Here is a 16,394-nt window from a genome sequence, read left to right as displayed (position 1 = left end):
ACGGGAGGCACTGAATTGGAGGTGCCACCAGACCATCCCCTGTCCCCTCGGCACAGGGCCCTCCACAGCCAAGGCTGTCCTGGTGTCCACCCCATGTGCACCCGCAGGCCTCTGCTGCTGGCTGTGGTCTGGCCTGGGTAGGAGGATTTCCAAACAATGGTAGTGGGTTTTAAAAAACAAGGGAAAAACAAAAGTCCCATAATCCACAGTCATAAAAATGATGTGTAGCAGACACTGTGAACAAGGCTGTGAGTGGTCATCCCCAACCCTGGCACAGGCTGCAGTCCCTGCACCCCAGGGAGAAGCCACAGGAGCTTCAAGCCTGCAGTGGATGGTTTGCAGGCGTCGGCCAGGAGCAGACCTGTTTACTGGGTTTAAATAAGCTTTGCCCTCTGGCTCTGGCCAGGACACCTGGCCCTTCCCTGCCTGCCGTGGCACCTGGGCAGTACATTCACTTCTGAGCCTGTTTCCGCTTCTACAAAGGAGGGCAGGGGTCACATGGATCACCTGGGGCCCGGCTCCCACCAAAGCTTGACAAGCACCATTTCATTGTTGCTGTTTTTCTCATACAGCTACTTGTACTAGCAAACCAGGTGCCTCAAAGTCAGTCTGACTGTAGACATACGGGACCTTACGGGAACAATAATGACATTTTGAACATGAGGGGTGGCCCTTGTACCTTGAGAGGAGGGTCTGGGCTGTAAAGCTCCCCAGCTGCCCGGTCTGGATCCAGCAGTGTGTTCTGTGGCCCTGGCCAAGCTGTGTAAAGTGTTTCTGCAGAGGAGGGAAGATCTCCTGTGGTCAGGAAGAACCAAGGTGGTTTTGAAGCCACAGGGCCAGGCAGACAGCAGTGGGGCAGCACAAGGAGGGCCCAGCAAGCCTCCCAGATCCCGAGGAGGAGTCAGTGTGGGCGTAGGTCCTCAGAGAAAAGAGACACTGGGGTGTGGCCGGGGCAGCAGGGGCAGAGGGCAAAGGCCAGTCCGCCTCCAGGCTCACAGAGCCAGTACCGCGCGCTCACCCGGGGAAAGTGGTTCCACTGCCTGCGTTGGCGGTTTAGTGCTTTTAAAGGTGAGGTTGGCCCCAGTCAGGGTGCTCTCACAGGCAGGGCTGACTCACACTGTCTCCTCCTGTCCCCCTTCCAGGACCGCTCAGGAAGTGGCAGCGAGGAAGACTGAGTCCCGACATTCCAGAGTCTCGACCCCGAGCCCCTCGTTCCAGAGCCGAGACGGTGTAGCCCTTAGCAGGGACGGGTAGCAGCAGATGTAGTTTCAGCCTTGGGGTAAAAGTGTATAAATGAAATCTTCCATATTTATACAGCATAGAAGATGTAGGACTGTTTGTGTCTGGCCCTGTCCTGGCGTCAGTAGCGTTTGTGACAGCATTAACTTTAAAACGAGAAAAAAAAAAATATGAATTGGGGAACACGTGACACCTTTTCTTCTTTTCCTTCCCTGGCAGTACTGTTTCGGCCGCAGTTTGGAATCACTGTAGTTTAAGTCGTGGATGCATGTGTGTAGCCGTCCACTCCTCGTACTGTATTTTATTGGACAGGTCAGACTCGCCAGGGCCCGGGGTTCGCAGGCCCAGCGAGGATATGTCAATGTCACTGGATGTCAAACAGTAATAAATTAAACAAACAACGAAAGTCTCGCCTTCTGGTGGACTTATTCCCGGCTCCTGGTGTGGTGAATGCCCACTGCGGGCCCATGTGGGGCCTTGCCATTCCTGGGGCCTTGTCCTCCCATCACCAGATCCCAGGGCACCCATTTCACAGTGGGGGGACACTGAGGCCCGGGAAAAGGAAGACACCTTTCCTGGGCCTCACGTCAGCCTGGCTCTCTCTGGCTCTCTCACTACTGCTGTTCTCCATCATTCATTCAGGCCGGCCCCATCATGCAGGGAGGAAACAGCTCAGTCCCTTCCCTGCTTGCAGCCAAGGTGGGGTCGGGGAGACAGTCACATAAACAGGCAGGTGCCACATAGCAGTCAGAGCCATGACACAGGAGCCCAGGGCATTGTGGGAGCCCGAGTGATCAGGGAGAACTTCCAAGTCCAGAACTTACTTTGGGTTCTGTTCTGTAGTTTTTGTCTCTTCATTAAAACCTTGTATTTGTGAGTCATTGTCATCATATTTGCCTGTAATTCTTCAAACATGGTTCCCTTTAGTTCTTTGAACATATTCCTAATGCTGCTTTGAAGTCCAACATCTGGACCCCCACAGAGAAGGTTTCTGTTGACTGCTTTTTTCTTCAGGGTGGACCGCACTTTCCTGTTTCTTTGCGTGTCTTACAATTTTTTTTTTAAATGGACATTTTTTTCTTTGGAGTAGAAGACATAAATATTGTCACTAGAATACATTTTTCTTTTTATTGTATTATTTCTATTATAAAAGTAATTGAGAGAGTGACAGAAATCAAGGGAAACTTAGGAAAAATTTGAAGACGCAGGAATGTGCCTCTGGTTGGCTCTTCCTCTGACATTGCTTGGCATATTTGTGGGTTCTTTGCGGTTTTGGGTTTTGTTTTTGTTTTACAGTAGGACCTTGTTGTTTATTTTATATATAGTAGTTAGTACCTGCAAATCCTGAACTCCCAACAAAAATGAACATTTTAAATAATAGATTTTTAGCAACTCTGAATCCCGTTTACCCCTAGCACAGGGAGCTGTCGTGGTGGTGGTCTTGTTGTGTTTGTTTTACTAATTGCTGAACTCACTCTGTAGGGTCTGTCTCCCCCACGATGCTGCTAGCTATGGATAGCTCTGCTCAGTTTTTGAAAATTGGTTTTTAATTCTTTGTTTTTAAGCTGGCTCCCCAGGGTCAGCCTCGCTTTGAGGTCAGCCGGGGAGGCCTCAGAGGTTGTGCTCAAAACACCTGAGTCAGTGAGGTCCTGTGCCAACAGCCCAGGCTCAGGCAGTTTGCAAGCCAAACCTGGCCTTGCTCCCTGCCCATCCTGCCTGCGTTTTCTCAGCCCATGCCCACAGCCTCCTGCTGAGCAGGTTACTGGGATTTGTGGGTTGATTGGGCTCCCTCCAGCTCTTGTGCAGCCTGGTGCACGCATGCAGCTCTCCAGACCCTCAGGACACATGGGGCCGACTGTTTCTTTCTCCAATCCTCTGATGGATTGCTGACTCGTTTACCAGTCTGTTGCAACCAGGATCTTTTCTGGGGGGTGGGGGCAGGGTGGGGGCAGGGTTGGAAGGAGGTGACTGCAACAAGGTAATCTTAACCTCAGCTAGTTAGGAGACTTCGGCCTTCCCCATTCATTCCACCCTGAGATCCCTACTATTTCCAGTTTGCCCAGTGGCCAGAGGTACCACTCAGCTCCAGGTCAAATCATCCCCCTCCAGCAGTGATTCCATGGCTTGGCCTGGCCAAAAGGAGCTGGGAGAACAAAAAACAAAACAAAACAAAAAAACCCATAACTTCCCATTGCTCTTACCTTGCTATTCAGTCATTTTTCTTGAGTAAATGCTTCTTAATTTGTCTAATGCCTTTGATTAACCTCCAGAATTCTGAAATGGTTGTTTTTTTGACATCTGTCTAGTTTTGTGGTTACTTTTTTAGCAAGTGGATTTGCCAAGGTACTCATGTCATTTTGAAAGTTCACATTTTTTGTTTGTTTGAATGGCTTTGACTTTAATAGATTTGAATGTGTTTTAATGTTAACAGAAAATCAGCTCACAAAGCCTTGACTTCACTGTATTCGGACTGAGGGCAGTTTAAAAATGAGTCCCTTGAGGGGGGATAAAAAGTATATGTGGAATCTGAACAGGACAAAAGAATGTGTCTGATACAGTTTGTTGGTGAATGGATATCAGCAGAATCCAAAATATTGATTTATTAGCCATGAGTTCATATCTCTTCAGGTCAAAAGTCTATAAAGTTGGTGCCTCACAGTGTTGGAGAACAGGTCCTTCTGTCTTGTTGCTTCAGTATTTGCTACCTCATGTCCAGCATCACCTCATGGCTCAATATGGATGCTGATGCTCCATCTATCCATTCCACATTCCAGCCGTCAACAAGGAAGAAAGAGGAAGGAGAAAAGCCCACTCAACCCTTAGAGACCATCTCTGGAAAATGACACATCACTGTCTTAGGTACGCACTGGTCACAGCATAGTCAAATGGCCACGCCTCGCTGCACAGGAGGCTGAGAAATACAGCCTATCTTCTGGTGCCTATGTGCTCAGCTAAAGTTGTGGGCACACCTCTTGCTCATTGCCTCCTTTGAGGTGGTTAGTCCCAGTTTTCAGATGAGAAAACTGAGGTACAGAGAAAGGAAGTATTTGCCCCAGGCTGCACAGCCAGTCCTGGAACAAATGACGGTCAAACCCCACTCGCCTTCCTCTCATGTTGGATGGTCATGTGTGTGAATCCTGGCCCTGCCACCTCCAGGCTGTGTGACTTTGCCCAGCTCTCTGCACCTCTCTGAGGCCACTGGGAGATAAGAAATGAAAAGTCGCTCACGGAAGTTCCTACTTCTTTGGGCATTTCTTTATTTTCTACGGTGACGATGAAAAGGAAAATAAGTTTTAAGAGAGAAAAAATGAAGGGGATCAACAAGAGGAGCTAGTTTGGCTGAGCATCCGCACGTGCAAAGCTAAGTGCGGTGGTAACCCAGCGCCGTGGGCTGTGATAGGGGTGAGAGGACAGCCCCAGGCCTGCCTCTCCCACGCTGACCTTGGCCTGAGGTCCTGGAACCAGCCTGGCCCTTGTATGGACACTGGCCATGAACCAGGGACCTCCATCAGCCTGAACTCCTGTCACTCCTGGTGACAGCTGCTTGCTGCTTACTATCTCCGCCCGCCCCTCCACCGGCCTTTGCCATCAGCACCCATGTGTCTGGACAGTCCTTTCCCCTCTCTGTCTGCCTGCTGGCCAGTGCCCTCCTCCCATTTCCCCCAACAACCCTGAGGGGTGGGGGACTTTATTCCTGTTTCACAGATGACACAAGCGAGACTCAGAGAGCCACGAGGTTCGGGTCCAGTATTGTGGGGCTGGGACTGCTTTGGATCTGGAGGAAAGGCCCAGGGTCTGGGCGGGTGAAATGGCCCCCTGGAAAGGGTGGTGGGTTGAGTGATGGAGCACAGGTCTTTGTGTCCTCAGGGAGACAGGGAGGGCCTCCACAAGGCTTGAGTGAGCAGGTCTTCACAGCTGGAATGCCACATGGTCAGGGTGTGACAGGAGCCCAAGGGGAGCCCTGACAGCCAGGACTGGGAGGGGGACAGTCAGGAATAATGTGGAGCCTCACATGTGATAAACAGCCACAGCAACATCTATCCCACCTGCGCTTCAAGAACCTTGCAACTACCCCATTAAGACGTGGAATCGAATTCTTCCCTTGACTTTGGGACCCTCTGGTAACCAGTGGAGTACAATGGACATGACAACTGGGACTGCAAAGGGCGGGTTGTACAACGCACACAGATTCCGCCTTGCTTGTAGGAACACTCCTTTTCGAAGCCATCAACTGTCATGGAACAGCCCAATGGCCTGGAGGCCACCGTGTTGTGGGGAAGCCCAGACGAGCCTATGCCGAAAGGCCACCAAGACTATTTGAGGACACAGAGATGGCTGGCCAGTCCCCAGCTGTGTGTACCACCCAGCTGAGCCCTTCCCACCTTCTGAGACCAAAAAACCATAAGAGAGTAAACGAATTATTGTTTTAAGCCACTAAGCTGTGGTTTCTTAGGCAGTTACAGCAACTGGAGCCCCCTAAAACCATTCTTCAAATGACATGGCTCTAATGAGCATGGAAAGATCTTTAGATAGAGCGTTGTTGTCTAGAAAAGCAACACACACAGGATCTCAGGTATTTGCTGGGGATCATGTCACTGCCGCATAAACATTTAGAGGGTGGGCTGTCAGGATATACTCCAAACACACTGTATCCTGAACAGCTGTTATCCCTGAGGGCAGGGCACAAGAGGATGGAGTTGGGAGCTTCTCCAAGCTGCTGAGGTTCTGGACACTTGTCCCTTTTAAGAACTATTCCTTGATTCCTCATCAGTGTTTAATTCAACAGAATAGTTGGTTTCTGGTTCATGTCATGGTCTCAAAGATTTCTACTTCAGCAAGGCCATTTGTATTTTCCAGAGCATTTGCCCACTTACAAGGCAGCCAAAGTCCAACTCATCAGGTTCCTGCTTCCCCTGATTCTGCTTCTGTGTCCCCACCTCACAGGTGGCCCCAGTGGCCCCCAGAAATCTAAGTCAGCCCCCATTCCTTTTCCTCAGGTTCCTCCATCCAGTCAGTCCCCCGGCTTAGCCTATTTTCCTTTCTAAGTATTTCTTCAATCCGCCCACCTCTTCTCCATCCATGGCCGCTGTCTGGTCCACCACTGCTGCCACCACTGGTCTCAACCAGCGTGGTAAACTCCTCTGTGGTTCCCCAGCTCCCACCCTCACTCCCCACACGGCCAGAGACTTCTAAACTCTTCCATTTCCTGAGTGCACGTGGGGCCCTGATCATCTGAGTCTGGTAAGTCTCTGGTCAAATCTTTTTTTTTAAATTGAAGTGTAGTTGATTTACAATGTCGTGTTAGTTTCTGCTGTACAGCAAATTGATTCAGTTATACATATATATATTTTTTTCATTATAAGTTATTATAAAATATTGAACATAGTACCCTGTGCTATACCATAGGACCTTGTTTATCTACTTTATATATAGAAATTTATGTCTACTAATCAAAACTCCTAATTTATCTCTCCCCACCCTTGTTCCCCCTTTGGTAACCAAAAGTTTGTTTTTTATGACCGTCTATTTCTGTTTTGTATATAAGTTCATTTGTATCACTTTTTAAGATTGTACATATAAGTGAGATCATATGGTATTTGTCTTTCTCTGGCTGACTTACCTCACTTAGTATGACACTCTCCAGGTCCATCTGTGTTGCTGCAAATGGCATTACTTCATTATTTTTATGGCTGAGTAGTATTCCATTATATCTATATATCTTATATATATATCATACATATATATCTCATCTTCTTTATCCAGTCATCTGTTGATGGACATTGAGGTTGCTTCCATGTCTCCAGCCATATCTTTCTAAGCCCCAGCCACACTGAGATTTTACATACTTACGGGTGTTTGCACATGCACACCCCTCTTCCCATAATGCCTCAGCTGGCGAGTCTCCTTCCCCTGAGCCTCATCTCAGATGTCACCTTCCTGCCCCTTCTTGCCTTTTGTTGACAATCTGGGGGAGGAGGCATTTGGGTCCTCCCTAACAGAATCCTAAAATGTTTGTTTCCAAAGCATATTCCTCTGACACCCATGAAAGCTCGCAGCTAAATATGAGCAGGAGGGGGATGTAGTTAATATGATTTGATGGGAACTGGAGAAGAAATGCTGGCTTGTTTGCTTTCTGTTTGCTGTTTTTCTTCAGAAGCCTCACAGAGGAGCCGCAGAGAAGAAATACGAGTGCCTGTGGGAAAAAAGGTGGTTAATCCTATTAACCACCAAGTAAATGCAAATTGAAACAATGATGAAATACTTTAATATTATTTGGCTTAGCAAATTAGCAAAGATTCATTAAATGATAACACAGTGTTGGCAAGGCGGTGGGAAGGCAGGTCCTTGTATCCGTGACTACACCTGGATATGGCTTTCTAAAAAGCAATTTGGCAAGATGATTGAAAAAGCTTATGCCCTTTTCTCAGGAATTTCTCTTAAGGAAATCATTAGGGGTATAAAGATATGCGAACAGGTATCATTTCCATGTTTTTGGTGGGAATGAAAGGGCTCAACACTAAGGCAATGGTGATGCCTGCTGAGGTTCACCCAGAAGATACTGAATGGGCTTATGTATGAAAAAAGTCAGGGAGATGGGCTACAAAATGGTATTGGTCAATAAAATCTGAGTTAAGTCTATGTATAATTGTATTATACTAATATCAATTTCCTGGCTTAATTAAGTAGTTATGTTACCAAGATATTACCTACCACTGGGGGAGGCTGGGGGAAAATATTCAAGGGACCTCACTGTACTATTTTTGTAACTTATTGTGAGTCTATAATTATTTCAAAATAAGGGTTTAAAAAATACATTAGTCAGGACAGACAGGTTTTATTGCTGCTGTAACAACCATCTCTATCAACAAAATGGTTTAAACCAACAAAGGGTGATATTTTTCTTCACACACACACAATATATATATATGAGAGAGAAGGCTGGAAGAAATAAATGATACAAACAGAAATGATCTTGAGTTGATTGTGGGTGTCTGTTGCTCTCCTCTCAGTAATTTTTTTTTTTTTTTTTTTTTTGGTGTGGGGAGGTAATTAGGTTTATTTATTCTTGGAAGAGATCCTGGGGATTGAACACACACTCTATCACTTGAGCTATACCCTCCCCACTCAGTAATTTCTAAGTGTTCTACTTTCTAAGGTTTTTTGTTTAATCATGTGCTCTAGTCAAAGATCATGATGAAAATGGATGGAATTTAGTTCACCTCAGGGAAACATTCTAAGTTGGAGATCATGAGGCTGAGAACTTCAGGAGGTGACACCAGTGGGTTTTCTAGCCCCAGATACGGGTTATTTCAGTTCAGTTTTAGTCTAATAGATGTTTTATCAAGCAGGTTTTTTTGTTTGCAAGTGGCTCAAACCAGCTTGAGTGGTTTCAGAATCAAAAGGACAGTAGGTGCCCAATCAGCAGCCTGGCTCTGGAGTCAAATTCTTGGGTATGAGGATATGATTGGCCAAGTCCAGATCACATGCTTATGTTCTTGTGCAAGGGATGCTGGGAAAGCAACTATCTGGCCTTTGAAATTTCTTAAGTGGATGTGGGAGGCAGATCCCCAAATGCAGGAAAGGGGTTCAGATGCTGAACAAAGGGGGAGTACCATAGCTTAAGAAAAGGGAGACCAGCTTTGCCACCAACTTGTTGTGTGACCTTGGGCAACCCCCATTCCTTCTCTGTGCCATCGTGTCTCCATCTGTCAAGGGGGAGGGGATGAGTGATTTTGCCTATATTCTCCTTGCAAAGACAGACATTTAATATTTTCTATAATAATACTTGTAAAAATAAATAATAAATTATTATTATTTTAAGTAATTTTAAAGACTCTTCTTATTAAAACAAAAGTTTTCTCCTGTTACCAGAAGTGGGGAGAATGGCTCCTGGGCAGACAAAAATCCCCAAAATGCCCACTAAGGTTACATGAGACAAATAGAAGGAAAGGCATTTCTGGTAGAGGGAACAGCATGAGCAAAGGCCAAGTGTGCAGCACTTAGAGTTCAGGCTGAGTGACAGGACTGAGAGGACCCAAATACCAAGAGGGGGGTGCCTGGTCTGCCCGGGGACTAGCTGGCATCCCCACAATGACAGTAATAACCATAGTGACAATAATAGCAATAATGTCATTACCTCATGGGATCCAGGTGCTATTTTTAAGAATTAAGAGTGGTCCTCATGCCCATTTGATGAAGGAGGAAATCAAGGCACAGAGGGGTAAAGTAACTTGCCCAAGGTCACACAGGAAGTGGCAGGACTGGGATTTGTACTCAGACTGTGTGGTTCACCCACAAAATCAAGGCAAGGGTAAAACGCTCATTCAGGAGGTCCTAGGAGTGCAGGCGACACTTCTATCAGGAGCGGTTTACATCAGGTAGGATCGTACTTGCTGCTTATTGTAATAGAACAACTGAGTTAAGTAACTGGGGAGCTTATTATTTTCAGGTAACATGGCAGGCAGTCGAGGCGTTGACGCCAGTCAGTTCCTAGCATCCTTCTCCCCGTTCTCAGTGTGCTGGTTTTCACCTTCATGTGGGTGAGACAGCGGCTTCACTCCCAGGCACCGCTGTGGCATCCAAACAGGAGGAGAGAAGGGTAACAGTCGAAGAACTGCTCCTTGCAAGAATTGTATTTTCACTGGGACAGACATTTCCACCGGCTTCCTTGGTCTCAGGACTACTGGCAGCAGCACGGGAGTCTGGGAAAGTATTTTTAACCGGGCATCTTATAGCCTGAAATAGGACTGGGAGTCTATCAGTCAAAGAAAAGGAATGTAAAATGGTACAGCTGCTGTGAAAGACAGTATGAAGTTTCCTTAAACAGTTAAAAATAGAATCACTATGTGATCCAGCAACTCCACTTCTGGGTATATATGCCCCAAAGAATTTACAGTAGGGGCTCAAAGAGATGTTTGCACACACATGTTCACTGCAGCATGATTCACAATAGCCAAAAAGTGGAAGCAACCCAACTGTCCATCAGTGGATGAATGGATAAACAAAGTGGTGTATCCATAGGATGGAATATTGTTCAGCCTTATAAAGAAGGAAATTCAGTGAGGGGAGCATAGCTCAGTGGCAGGGTGTGTGCTTAGCATGCATGAGGTCCTGTGTGCAGTACCTCCATTAAAATAAATAAATAAGCCTAATTAACTGCCCCCCAAAGAAAAGAAGGGAATTCTGACTCATACTACACTATGAATGAACCCTGAGGACATGATGCTCAATGAAATGTCACAAAAAGACAAAAACTGCATGACTCCACTTACATGAGGTCCCTAGAAGAGTCAAATTCATAGAGACAGATATATGTATGACCGAATCGACTCACTATGCCGTACACCGGAGACTAACACAACATTGTAAATCAACTATATATTTTTAAAATCATTTCACATTTATATTTTCAAAATTCGGGGGGGGGTAATTAGGTTTTTATATATTAATTTATTTTTAATGGAAATACTGGGGATTGAACCAAGGACCTTGTGCATGCTAAGCACACGCTCTACATTCCCCCTCTCAACCATATTTCAACTTGAAAAAAAAAAAATTCCTAGAGACAAAGCAGAATGGTGGGTTCCAGGGGCTGGGGCAGGGGATGGGAAGTTAGTGCTTCATGGGGACAGTTTCAGTTTCGCAAGATGAAAAAGTTCTGAAGGTGGATGGTGGGGATGGTTGCACAACCATCTGACTGTGCTTAATGCCACCAAACTGCGCACTTCAGATGGCTAAGACGGTACATTTTATGTTATGTGTATTCTGCCATAATTATTAAAGTTTTAAAATTGAAAAGGAAAGAAACAAAAGGAGAGTACTCTTGATGCAGGCAGCCAGCTGTGCCCAGTGCACCTGCAGTCAGGTGTGACTTCTCCCCCTGACCCAGCACCAGAGCTGCCATCAACTCAGCTGAGGAGGACCGAGCCCCAGTCCCGGCCAGGGCAGCGGGGTTGCCAAGTGTCCTAGGACGCCTGACAAGGAGAACAGACACAGAAGGTCTGCGGGCCCCTGCAGCGATTTCTTACAGGCTTTTCTTCCTGGATTCCTGGCAGTGGGGAGAGAGTGGCCTGAAAAAGAAGTCCTGGAGACTGTGCCGACCTTGACATTGACTCAGAGGCTGAGGCTTCCAGGGCTGACGCAAATGGCTGGGAGAGCCAAGGTCACACTTGTGGTTTGGAGGGGCCCTTGCCAGAGGGTTTCCTTCCTTGGTTTCTTTCGCTCTTTCTTTCTCTCTCTCTCTCTTCTTCCTTCCTTCCTTCTTTCCTTTCTCTCTCTTTCTTTCTTTCTCTCTCTCTCTCTTCTTCCTTCCTTCCTTCTTTCCTTTCTCTCTCTTTCTTTCTTTCTTTCTTTCTTTCTTTCTTTCTTTCTTTCTTTCTTTCTTTCTTTCTTTCTTTCTTTCTTTCTTTCTTTCTTTCTTTCTTTCTTTCTTTCTTTCTTTTTAAATTCTGGGGCAGGGGGTATAGCTCAGTGGTACAGTGCCTGCTTAGCATACACAAGGTCCTGGGTTCAATCCCCTGTACCTCCATTAACACACACACACAAAATTAAAAAAAAAATAAAATCAATAATAATAAAATTAACAAGATTAAATTTTAATCATGGCAAAATACACGTGACATTGAATTTGCCACCTTAACCATTTTAAGTGCACAGTTCACCGGCATTATGTTCATTCACATTGTTGTACAACTAGTACACAACCATCCACCTTCAAAACATTTTCATCTTTCCCTGCTGAAACTCTGTCCCCATCAAAAAAAACAACTCCCCATTCCCCCTCTCCCAACCACTGGCACCCACCATCCTGCTTTCTTGTCACTAGGAGATTGACTCCTTCTAGGGCCTCCAATAAGTTGGATTGTACCACATTTGTCTTTTTGTGACTGGTTGATTTCATTTTTTTCTTAATCACACAGGTAGCACGTAACACAGGCGTATCCCATTTTATTATGCTTCACCTTGCTGTGATGTGCAGATATTGCATTTATTTACAAACTGAAGGTTTGTGGCAACCCTGCGTTGAGCAAATCAGTGGGCGCCATTTTCCAACAGCTGTCCCCACCCATGCCTTGCCTGCCAGCCTCCCACACAATCCACAACCCCATCAGAGCGCTCTATTTGTTACCATCGGTGAACCAACACTGACATGTCACCATCACCCAGAGTCCATAGGGGTCACTCTCTGCATTGCACATTCTATGGGTTTGGACCAAGGTGTAATGACATCTATCCATCATTACAATATCTCACAGAATGGTTTCACTGCCCTAGAAGTCCCTGTACTCTGCCTAGTCATCGCTCCCCACCAACCGCTCAACTATTTACTGTCTCCATAGTTTTGCCTTTCCAGAATATCCTAGTGTTGGAAATCTACAGTATGTAGACTTCTCAGACTGGCTTGTTTCACTTAATAATATGCATTGAAAGTTCCTCCATGTCTTCATGGCTTGATAGCTCATTTCTTTCTAGTGCTGACTAATATTCCATTGCCTGGATGTACCACAGTTTATTTATCTAGTCACCCACTGAAGGACATCTTAGTGTCTTCCACACTTTGGCAACGATAATTTGTGTGCAGGTTTTTGCCATTTTGTGCTCCCAGCAGCAATGCACGAGGTTCCAATTTCCCAACACTCATTTTCTCTTTTCTTTTCTTTCTTTTTCACTTGTGGCCATCCTAATGAGTATGAAGTGGTATCTTGCTGTTGTTTTGATTTGCATCTCCCTAATAATTAGTGATATTGAACAGCTTTTCAGGCCCTTATTGGCCATTTTTATATCTTCTTTGGAGAAAGAAATCTTTATTTCTTTATTTAAATCCTTTGCTCATTTTTAAATTGGGCTGTTTGCTTTGTTGTTCTTGGGCTGCAGGGATTCTTTGTATATTCTGAATGTTAACCTCTTACCAGATGTAGGATGTGCAATATTTCCTCCCATTCCGTGGGTTGTCTTTTCACTGCATTGATAGAGTCCTCTGGTACACAATAGTTTTTAATTTTGATGAGCCCCACCTTATCTGTTTTTTTTTCTTTTATTGTGTACACATTTGTTGTCAAACCCAAGAACTCATTACCAAATCCAATGTCATGAAGTTTTACCCCTTTTTCTCTAAAAGTTTTATAATTTTAGCTCTTACTCTTAAGTCTTTGATCCAGGTTTTTTTTTTTTTTTTCTTTGGAGGGAGGGAAGGTAATTAGGTTTGTTTGTTTGTTTTTAATGGAGGAACTGGGGATTGAACCCAGGACCTTGTGCATGCTAAGCATGGTGCTCTACCACTGAGCTATACCCTCCCCTGTTGATCCAGTTTGAATTAATTTTTGTAGATGAGGAAAGTAAGGGTCCAATTTCATTCTTTTGCCCGTGTACATACAGTTTTCCCAACACCATTTGTTGAAAAGGCTATCCTTTCTCCATTGAATGGTCTTGACACCCTTGTCAAAATCATTTGACCATGTAAGTGAGGGTCTATTTCTAGGCTCACTGTCCTAGTCCATGTGTCTATATGTTTGCCTTTATGCCAACACCATGCTGTTTTGATTGCTGTAGCTTTGCTGTAAGTCTTCAAATCAGGAAGTGTGAGACCTGAAACTTTGTTCTTTTTTTTTTTTTAACACCTTTATTGTGGTATGATTCCTGTACAGTAAACTACACATATTGCAGATGTACAATCTGATGAATTTTGATAGATGTCTGCATCAATGAAACTACCACCACAATCAAGATAGCCAACATTTCCATCACTCCCCAACCAACTTTGTTCTTTTTAAGATCATTTTGGTTATTATTCAGGGCCTCTTGAGAGTCCATATGAATTTTACGGTGGATTTTTCCATTTCTGCAAAAACAAAAAGGTCTTTGGGAAATTGATAGGAATTGCATTGTATCTGTAGACCACTTCGGGTACTATTGACATCGTAACAATTGTAAGTCTTCCAATCCATGAACTGGGGATGTCTTTCCATTGATGTGTGTCTAATTTCCTTCAGCAACATTTTTTAGTTTTCAGTGTATTTCACTTTCTTGGTTACATTCATTGCAAAGTGTTTTATTCTTTTGGATACTATTGCAAAGGGAATTTTCTTAATTTCCTTTTTGAATTGCTCTTTGCTCATGTATGAAATGCAGTTTCTTAATGTGTTGATTTTATATCCTGCAACTTTGCTGAATTCCTTTATTAGTTCCAACAGTTTTGTGCGTGTGTGTGTTATGTGTTTAGATTCTTTATGGTTTTCTACAGATAGAACTTCTACTTCTTCCTTTCCAATTTGGATGCTTTTTATTTCTTTTTCTTGCCTAATTACACTAGCTAGTACTTCCAATACCGTGTTGAATAGAAGGGATGAAAACAGGCAGCCTTTTCTTGTTTGTGACCTTAGGAAAAAAGTCCTTTCAATTTTCCTAACCACGGGAATGTTTCACCTGGTCAAACTAAGTGAAATACACTTTTCTTTAGGAGCCTTCTGTGTCTCATACCGGAAGTAGCCTCTACACTCTCTGCCCTGCACTGCCTGGACCCGTGCATATACATATATATACACACACATCCTGCCCTGTTCTCTCTCCTGTTGTGCTTGAAGGTGACATGGTGTCTTGGTCAATTTTGAATCTCCCTGACCACTGGCTCAGGGCTGTCTGTGCCCTCAGTACAGGTTTGATCTCGCATCTGGTGTTCTGCTTGAAAGGAAGAACTGGCAGTCCAGGACAAATCGGAGTTCTGACTTATCAAAAGCTCAAGGAACCTGGAATTCAGAAACAGAGTGTCTCTAATGCTGTTGCAGCCATGCCTGCAATAATTTCTCTTATTATCACATATTTATTTAACCGTTATTACAGGCAGGCCTGGGAAATATAAGCCATTGTCTCTGCCCTCACATGGCTTAGAGGTGCTTTCTGGAGATATTTGATGGCTGCTGAGTCAAAGGAGGTCCCTAATTGTACCTACTGGCAGGCATCAAGGCACCTGCGGTTACTCACCCTCTCTCTGCTGACTGCTGGGTCAAAGGCCAGAGGCACACCTTGGCTAAAAAACCAGACTCTTTTGGGTGCAGACCTTTTCTGGTCTGAGCTTCCTGGAGAATTTGATTAGTGAAAACCAGGACAAAGAGAACTGTCTATTAAAATGAGGAGAATGCCAGCTCAGGGTTGAGATGACTTTGCAAGATTAGGAACTTTCAAGTGAAGTGGATTCCATGGAAGGATTATTTTTAAGTGCCTAGGAAGAAGAAGGTCCTCCCTGAAGAAAAGAGAGAGAAAAAAAGAGGTAGTTGCAAAGACAGCTAAAACAAAAAACATATCAGGGAACCCATATACTGGGTTTATTATATGCCAAGCAGGGTTCCAATCACTATCTATCTATCTATCTACATATCTATCTTTACTTAATCCTCACAACAACACTATAAGCCAGTTACATAAGAGCCAATGAGGGCTCCAAGAAGTAAAAGAGTGGCTCCAACCTCAAGGCAACATGTGTCCATGTCCATGTGTGGCTGGGACAGAAGGGACCCGGAGATTTCTGCAGGCAGGTCACAGGGAGACCTGGGGAGAGCCATCCTGGAATTCTCGCCCAGGCCTTGACACCCCCAGAATGTTCTTTTCAGAGATTTTGTGGCCTTTTTACAGGCCTCCCCTACTATCTCTACAGAACTAGCTCTGGAGACATACTAAACTAAGCCCTTTCTAGAGGAGAACCCTTTCCTAGTAACACTTTTCAGGCCCGTTGGGGAAAAGGGCTTCTTACCACTAGGTGAATCAGAGAAAGCTGGGCTCACAACAGAAGCTGAGCCTGTGAGGTCTTGCAGTTTTTCTGAAGGGAAATCAAACCTACTGTTCCTGACTTAAAAAAAAAAAAAAAAAAAAAAGTAGGGGGGCGGTATAGCTCAGTGGTAGAGCGCATGCTTAGCATCTGTGAGGCCCTGGGTTCAATCCCCAGTACCTCCATTAAAAATAAATAAATAAACCCAATTACCACGCCCCCCAAATGTGCATATGGCTTAAGGAAAGGAATTTGATGGTGACATATTCGTAAGTGTTGAAACTCCCAGAACTTGCCCATTCTTGACAATTTCTCCAGGTGATTACTAATGATCTCATTTTGACCATGATACGCAACCTGCCAAGTAAGGGAAGGAGGTATTATTTTCCCCCCATAT

The sequence above is a fragment of the Camelus dromedarius genome, chromosome 27 (genome assembly GCF_036321535.1).
Source record: "Camelus dromedarius isolate mCamDro1 chromosome 27, mCamDro1.pat, whole genome shotgun sequence".
Taxonomy (NCBI): Eukaryota; Metazoa; Chordata; class Mammalia; order Artiodactyla; family Camelidae; genus Camelus; species Camelus dromedarius.
The sequence above is the reverse complement of the archived record's forward strand: the minus strand, read 5'-3'. Positions refer to the sequence as shown.